The sequence below is a fragment of the Oryx dammah genome, unplaced genomic scaffold, assembly GCF_014754425.2.
Source record: "Oryx dammah isolate SB20612 unplaced genomic scaffold, SCBI_Odam_1.1 HiC_scaffold_22, whole genome shotgun sequence".
NCBI lineage: Eukaryota > Metazoa > Chordata > Mammalia > Artiodactyla > Bovidae > Oryx > Oryx dammah.
The window spans coordinates 40199208-40207127 of NW_024070206.1; the positions used below are offsets into that span (position 1 = coordinate 40199208).

The window sequence follows — 7920 nt, forward strand, 5'->3', positions numbered from 1 at the left end:
GGATCCCACATGCTGCAGCTAAGACCTGGCTCAGCAAGTAAATAAGCTAAAAGAACAGAAAACAGTGTGTAAAGACAAGTCACAAGTGCACAAGTAGAAGTTATTTCTAACACAACTGACAAAGATTTTTTTTTTTTGGTCTCAGTAATATATACGCTCATATGTATATATGTCAGTAAACATACATATGTTAATGTGAAAAGATAAATGAGCAATAGAGAGGAAAAGCTTTTCATAGAAAAAAAAGAATAGCCACTAAATATTTGTCAACAGGGAAATGTAAATTAAAACTACATTGACAAAATTATAAAAGTTGAATAATACCCAGTATACTCCTGTAATGCTCTATGGCCAAAGTCAGCCAACTTTCTATCAAGGGCCAGATAGTATTTTAGGCTTTTCAGGCTGTGCAGTCTCTTTTGTAATCGCTCAGCTTTGCTATTGTAGAGCAAAAGCAGCCATAAACCATACATAAACAAATAGAATGGGCGTGGCTGTGTTTCCATAAAATTTTATTTATAAAAGTAGTGGTTCGCCAACCCCTGCTCTGTGGTGCCAGAGGTAATGAACTATTAATAAATCAACATGGACATATCTCTCACAAACTGGATTACTAAGATAGCAAAAAAGACATTATCATGTGATTCCATGAATGCACCTTCCAAAGGTGGACAATAAAGACTACAGATGTTCGGGTTCACCGTGTTTCCTGGGACTTGACTGATTTTGAGTTCTGGCCTCTAACAGGGTCTCTGTTGGCCAAGTTACCTCCCTACCTTAGAGCATCAGGACTCTTGCCTGTTCGACGACGGGCTTAATGGTTCCTAGCTCTTGGGCTTGTTGGGAGGATTTTGTTGTATAGTGGCCCTGAAAGTGCTTAGCACAAAGTTAAAAGTTCAGTAACTGTGGCTCTGCCTTCCTTCTCCTTTTACAACCTAAATTTCCATTAAAAGAAAGGATAACCTTTCTTGCTTTGGGAACTTGAGGTATTTTTTTTTATCCAGCATGTGGTTAATGTGGCTGATAGTAAGGTTTGAAATAGCCTTACCCCGAAGTCCTGAGTAAGGTGTAATTTCTTTTAATTAGCACCATTTGTGAGACCCTCTGATGTTTTGGTGTCATGTTTAAATCACCAGACTATGTGTAACTTGCTAAATACATGACAAAAACAGCTTCCAGTGTCACTTAACCATCCTCTGTAGCATGTAGCGTTGTGGGAACTCCTTTCTTAGAGCTCTGTCATCTTTTGCTTTTATGTTCCACTCTCCAGACTCTTCTCTGACCTCTTAGACCTTTCAGTTCTCTAAATGTTGCTCACCCCTGAAACTCATGACGTATCAGCTTCTTCAGCTGAAAAATGATAAAGTTTTCCTGCGGATCTTTTGTCTGTGGCTTCTGTTCTCTGTAACCTCCTTTCATACCATCAGTATCCTGATCACAGACGTTCATATTAGCAGTCTCCTCCCTAAGGATAATGACATGGTCTAACTCACCTTTATTCTCCCATGGTCTGGTTACATGCTTGGCATATAGTACATAGGTGCTTATTATATTGAAGTTAAGTGAATGAATGTATTCATGACTTGATTTCATTCACAAAAATACAGTGTTTTCGATAATTGGCCTGCCAAAGTAGGATTTTAAATCTATTCATAACTCTAAATCGGCTTTTAGCTATCTGAAACAAATTTAAAAATTGTTTCTTTATATCTCAAAAAATTGTAGTATATTTAAAAGTAGAGGAAATAGTAAAGCGAACCCCTGACTCTGGTTTCCATCTTCCAGATTCAGCAAAAGTTAAGAATTTACCACGTGTGCTTCACCTCTCATTTCTTTCTACCACCCTCCTCCCAAGCCCAAGTATCTTTTTTAAAAATTAATTTTATTGTGGCATAGTTGATTTAAGATGTTGCATTAGGAACTCAAGAATCTTAAAGCAATAGGAGACATCATGGTGTGTTGCCTCTAACAGTCTTCATAGTGGATCTTTTAAAAGTGAGTGTATTTTCACATCTAGCTGTTATTCCTAATAAACTTAACAATAATTACTTAGTATCATCTGTTACCCAGTCCATAGTCGAATTTCTCCAATGGTCCCTTAGTGTCCGTTTGAGTTGGCTTGTTGACTCAAGTCAAACAGGTCCACACGTTACTTTTGGTTATTGTGAAAAAAAACCCTTCTTAAGAAACAAAGCAATACCTAGTTTTTATTATTTTTCTCCCCCCCTTTTTTTTTCTTTATGCTCTCTCAAGATTAGAGTTCTTTATAATAAAACCAAAATCTTTGCAATTTTAGGTAAAGGGTTCATCTCCCTTAAGACTGCTTTGCTGTTCTTTTTTGTTAATCACTTAACATGTACAGGGCAGTACTATCCTCAACAGCACAGCAAAATGCAGGCTGAAAGCTGTTAAATTTAACAGTTTCCTGCAGTACTGTTAGGACTTTTCATTAAGCCTATAAAACTATTTTATGTTCGTTAAAAGTTATGCTCTTAGATAATGTTTAAACATATCGTAAATATTTTATTTTATTTTAATATTTTATAGTTATTTTTCTTGAATTTATGATTGTAAGGAAGAAGCTAAATCTAGGCTGTAACATAGTATGTTTGGAAAACTTTACTTATTGATGAACTTGATTCTTAAGTTCTGACATGGAGAAATATCATCTGTAGAAAGTTTACCTTTTGGTTGTATTTTTGTCAATAATAAAGAAAAATGTGTAACTGTTCAGTGTGTATAATAAGGAAAGGAGCAATGACCCAAGTGTTTAGAGGTTTTGGCAGAATATAATTTTGAGAATTAAGTGGAACTTTAAAAAATAGTGCAGAAGTAATGTTTTGAGTTCTTGCTGTGAATTAAATAGAGTTATTCCAGGGACTTTTTCAACAGTTTCCTTGTTAACTTTCTATTATATTGTTAAATGATTAATATCCTAATTGTAGTGGTTTTGGGGGTTTCTGAGAGCAGGAAGCAAATCCTGTGTTTGCTCCCAAAGAGCTGAAAAAAAATTCCAAGAAAATACACTTGGGGTATTATCTCCTAGTGTGGATCTTAAGTGGCATCAGTGCAGAAGCCATGTGAAACTAGAAGACTAAATTAAGGGAGTGAGGTAGAAAATAGCTATTCACAGAGAAAAAAGGCAAAGGGCCAGAGTTGAGTAAAAAACAGCAGGAGAAAATGCAGAAACAATATAAGCACCAAAGAGGGTAAGTGGTGTTAGGGAGAAACCAAATTGGGGGAAAAAATCCCCACAAAACCTGATATACCACATTGCTGGCTGGTTGTCTTATAATCTCTGGTGCTTGTTGTTTAATCGCCAAGTTGTATCTGACTGTTTTGCGACCCCATGGAGTATGGAGCTCTCCAGGCTTCTCTGTCCCTGGGATTCTCCAGACAGGAATACTGGAGTGAGTTGCCATTTCTTTCCCTGGGGGATTTTCCCAACCCAAGAAGAAGCCTGCGTTGGCAGGTGAATTCTTTACCACTGAGCCACCAGGGAAGCCCTGTAGTGTGTGGACCTGGAATAAATTCGTGAAGTAGAATTCACGACTAACTGGAATACCGTCTTTCTGTAACACAGTAATAGATTAACAAAGGGTTGGTGTTTTGTTTTTGTTTTCCTGTTTTGTTTTAATGGTAACTAAATATTTCAGACCATCATCTTGGTCTGATGCCTGCCTCCAGCCCAGATTTCCATTTTGGTCTGTTGAGCAAATTTAAAACTTTTTCAATCTCAAAAGATCACTTAAAGTTAACATCCAGGTAACATCAGACAGTGTTTTAAGTGAAGTAATTCTCAAAAGCCTCTTCATGTTGGCAGTCATAAAAGCCAGGTTTCATTTGAGGGTTCTGTTGTCTTTGATATTTTTTTCCCCCTTCTCTCTTTCCACGTGATTCCATGGAGGAGGAGGAAAAGTATGGCACTGAGCTCTGGGGAATGCATGGGAGAAGGAAAAATAGGAAAAAGGAATGACAACAGAGATTTCCATTTAGTCTGCAAATGTTTTTGGTTTTTCTCATCCCAAGCCCAGAGCCAAGAGACTGTGGGATCTTACAGTCTTGTTTGTTGTCCAAACTGGCAGTAGCAGTGCTGGTGGTAATAGCATAGTACTGTCTGCGTTCTTGCAGTGTGGTTGGTTGCCCAGTTTCTAGTGAATTCTTTATCCACTCTGCTTGGCCGCCTCAGTAGTATACATGTTGCCTGTGCATTTTGGCTTGATCTGTGGGTCAACATCTGCCTATGGGTGACATTTAAGAATCTCTGTTTAATATCTGAGAAGTAAAGGATATTTTTTAAATAAAAGATTTTAAACGTACAGAAAAGTACTGTAGCAGAAGACAAGGAACAGCCATGAACTCACCTTTTCCCTGTGTCTTATCTTTACATTTTTCGCTGTTTGATTCTGTGTCAGTTAGTACTAATACTTGGTTCAGCTCCGTTCTTCATGTTTACACTCTGGGCAGTGAAGTCAGTTCCTTTCAGTTTGCATGCCCCGCCCAGTGATTTCTGATTAATCCTTGGTGGTGGTTTAGTCACTAAGTCATGTCCGACTCTTGGGATCTCATGGTCTGTAGCCTGCCAGGCTCCTCTGTCCATGGGATTTTCCAGGCGAGAATACTGCAGTGGGTTGCCATTTCCTTTTCCAAAATTAATCCTGACTGGCTACCTTAATCTGTGTGGCAGGCCAGGATATGTAAATTGCCAGTCACAGTACAATAGTTTGAAAAGAGACAAGAGGAAAGCAGATATTCAGGGAGCATCTAGCAACTTGCCACAATTTTAGGTCTCTTACCTTTTAAAAAAAAGTCCATTGTAGTTGAAGCCCTTTCCTTCTTCCTTAGAATTAACCATATATGAATGTGGTATATTATTCTTATGCATATTATTTTGTCTTTAGATTGTATGTTTGTGTCCATGAACAGTGTCTTATTTTAGTATCTTTTAAAACTGTGTATAAGTGGAACATTCTGTGCATATCCTGCAGATTACTTTTTTCCTTCATTCAGCATTATTTACCTAGTTGATACACATAGTTCTACTTGAAATGTGTGCCTTGTAGCCACGCGTTCCGGGAAACAAACTCACTCAGAAGGACAATGCAGATAGTGGAGTGTAGTTTATTACATCGGCGGGCCCAAGGCAGAGTCTCCTCTTAGCCAAGGACCCCAACCAGTTTTTGTGAAAACCTTATAGACCCTAAGTGTACTTGCTCAAACCCACCTCCCCAAATTCCTTGAAACTAGTCTGGACAAGGTAAAAGAAAGATGCGATCAAAGTTAACCCATGATTCATGTGTCACAAGACTAGATAAACAGTGGATATTTATCAATAGGCCTGATAAACATAATGGAATTTACCGCTTTGTTCTGTTTCAGAGATAATTAGCATATTCTTTTAGGCAACAGAGAGCCCAAGTCCAAGTCCTGAGGCTCTTTTATCCAGGGGTCTGGTTTTCCATTGGTATGCCATTTCTATAGACACCGGGCACAAAGTTGAGAGTCCATTGGGAGGGTGACCGTGCGTGTAGCCTATTGTTCGCAGCCTGGCCTGAGATGGAGCCCAGCTCTGTTTGTTTCCTCCTCCATGTGTAGTGTTGTTATACGGTTCATGTATCCACTTTCCTCTTGATGCATTTTTAGGTTATTACCTTTCTTCCCCATTATAAACAATGCTGCAGTCTTTGTACATGTTTCTCTATACACCTGTATAAGAGTTTCTCCTGGGTGTGTACCTAGAAGTGCAATTACAGAGTGAGAAGATAGTGCTTTTGTCAGCTTTACTAGACATTGTCAGATTGCTCTCCAAAGTGGCTGTGTCAAATTGCACTTGGAACAACACTGTATGAGTGGCCTGGACAAAAACCAAACTTGTGTTTTTGCTCATCTGTTGAAGTCAAATTCATTTCCCTGAATACTACTGAGGTTGAATATATTTTCATGTTCATTGGCTATGTATGATTCCTTTTCTGTGATTTGCCCATTCATACCTTTTGGCCATTTTTCACTTGTGTGTTTTTGTTTTGATTTAGAGAAGTTTTTAAATGCATTCTGATAAAGAAGCTGCCTACAATGCAGGAGACCTGGGGACAGAGGAGCCTGGTGGGCTGCAGTGCATGGGGTCGCAGAGAGTCGGTCACGAGTGAGTGACCACACCGCCACCACCACTGATCTTTTGCTGATTATTTCTGTTGTGGATATGTTTCCATAGTCTTTGGCCTATCATTTAAATGTCCGTGATGTTTTTGGTTGTGTTAAAAAATTTTCATTTCCATAAAGTAGTTATTTTTTCTTTCATGGTTTGTGCTTTTTGAGTCTTCATTGAAAAATTCTTCTGTAACCAGGATTTACAGATACTTTGTCTCATTTTCTGTTAAAGTTTGAGGTAGGAATTTAACTTTTACCTGTGGATGAACATTTATTAAATAGTCCATCTCTTTCATACATTTGTGGTGCCACCTCTGTCATGTACCATTTGCATGCTCAAGGGCGTCTGATTCTGTACTTTGTTCTGTTTGATTAATCTTTTAATCTGCCTCTGCCCACAGTCACACTGACTTCATTCCTATAGCTTGATTGACATGTAGCAGTCAGAGTTCCATTGCCTTGCTGTTCAAAATTTTTATTGGCCACAAAAAATCAAAATCTTTTATGGCTTTTGCCTTTCAGTTTGATTTTAGGATCTGCTTTTAAAGTTCTTTGAAAAACTATGTTGAGATTTTTCTTGGAACTGTATTAATTATGTAGATTAATACCAAGATTATTTACTGCTCTAATAAATGTTCCATATGTGAGCATGCTGTATCTTCATTTTTTAAAAGGTCTTTCTAAGAAATTTTCTTAGAAATCTTAGATGATTTTTGTATGTTGACCTTGAATCCAGCAACCTAAAAGTTCTCATTAGTTCTGATTGCCTTTTTTTTTTTTAATTTTCTGTCATTTCCTTTGTTGTTGCTCTGTTTTTTTCTTTCCAATTCTTAAATCCTTTATTTCTTCTTGTTTTACTGTTCTGAATAAGAATTCCAGTACATTGTTCAGAGGAAAAAGTGATAGATGGCATTTTTGACCTTTTCCTAACTTCATTCAAAGGGAATGCTTCCAACACTTCACCAATAAGCGTTTTGTTTACTGTAGATTTAGGGCAGATAACCTTATCAGGTTAACAAAATTCATTCTTTTTTCTAGTTTCCTACCATTTCTTTGTTTTTGTTTTAAATATCATGAATAGATGCTAGGTTGTATTATTAAGTGTAAAAGGTAAGTCCCTGCCAACCATATAGTTACATTTCCTCCCACCACTATCCTTTGCTCTAATTTTGTCTTATACTTCATCTGTATGTTAATAAATTGTATAATATAAAGTTAGAATTTTTTTTTCATCAACCATTTTTAAGAAATCGAGGAAAAAATATAGGCTTTTATATTTACTGATATTTACCATTGCTGATATTCTTCATTTCTCTTACAGATCTGAGTTTCCATCTGGTTTCATTTTCCTTCTGGATTTCTTATAGACCTGCATACAGGCCTATGAGAGATGAACTGTTTTGGCTTTTACTTATCTGAAAATGCCTTTGTTTCATGTAATGAGAAGTCATCCATTTTTTTTCTGTATATAACTGTCTTTTTTTTTTTTCTTCCTCTGGTTGGTTTAAGATTTTCTCTGAATCTTTAGTTTTCAGCAATTTGAATATGATTTGCTCTTGTTGTGATTTTCTTTGTATTTTCTTTGTATTTTGCTTAGGGTTAGCTGAACTCAGATTTGCAATTTTCTCTCTTCCACCAGCTGTGGACATTTTCAGTTCTTACTTTTATGTATACTTTCTGCATATCTTTCTCTGCATAAGTTTCTCAGATGGAAACTTCATGGAAGGGCTTCCCTGGTGGCCCAGGGGTAAAGAATCCACCTGCCCAATGCAG

General features: G+C 37.2%; 1 long non-coding RNA gene across 1 annotated transcript; it reads right to left on the reverse strand.

The window, feature by feature from the left end:
• Positions 1-3601: 3601 nt before the first annotated feature.
• Positions 3602-4453, reverse strand: LOC120881201. Its single transcript, XR_005725244.1, has 2 exons — positions 4365-4453; positions 3602-4241 (listed from the first exon to the last, which is right to left on the reverse strand). It is a non-coding gene; the product is annotated as an uncharacterized LOC120881201 (long non-coding RNA).
• Positions 4454-7920: the final 3467 nt, after the last annotated feature.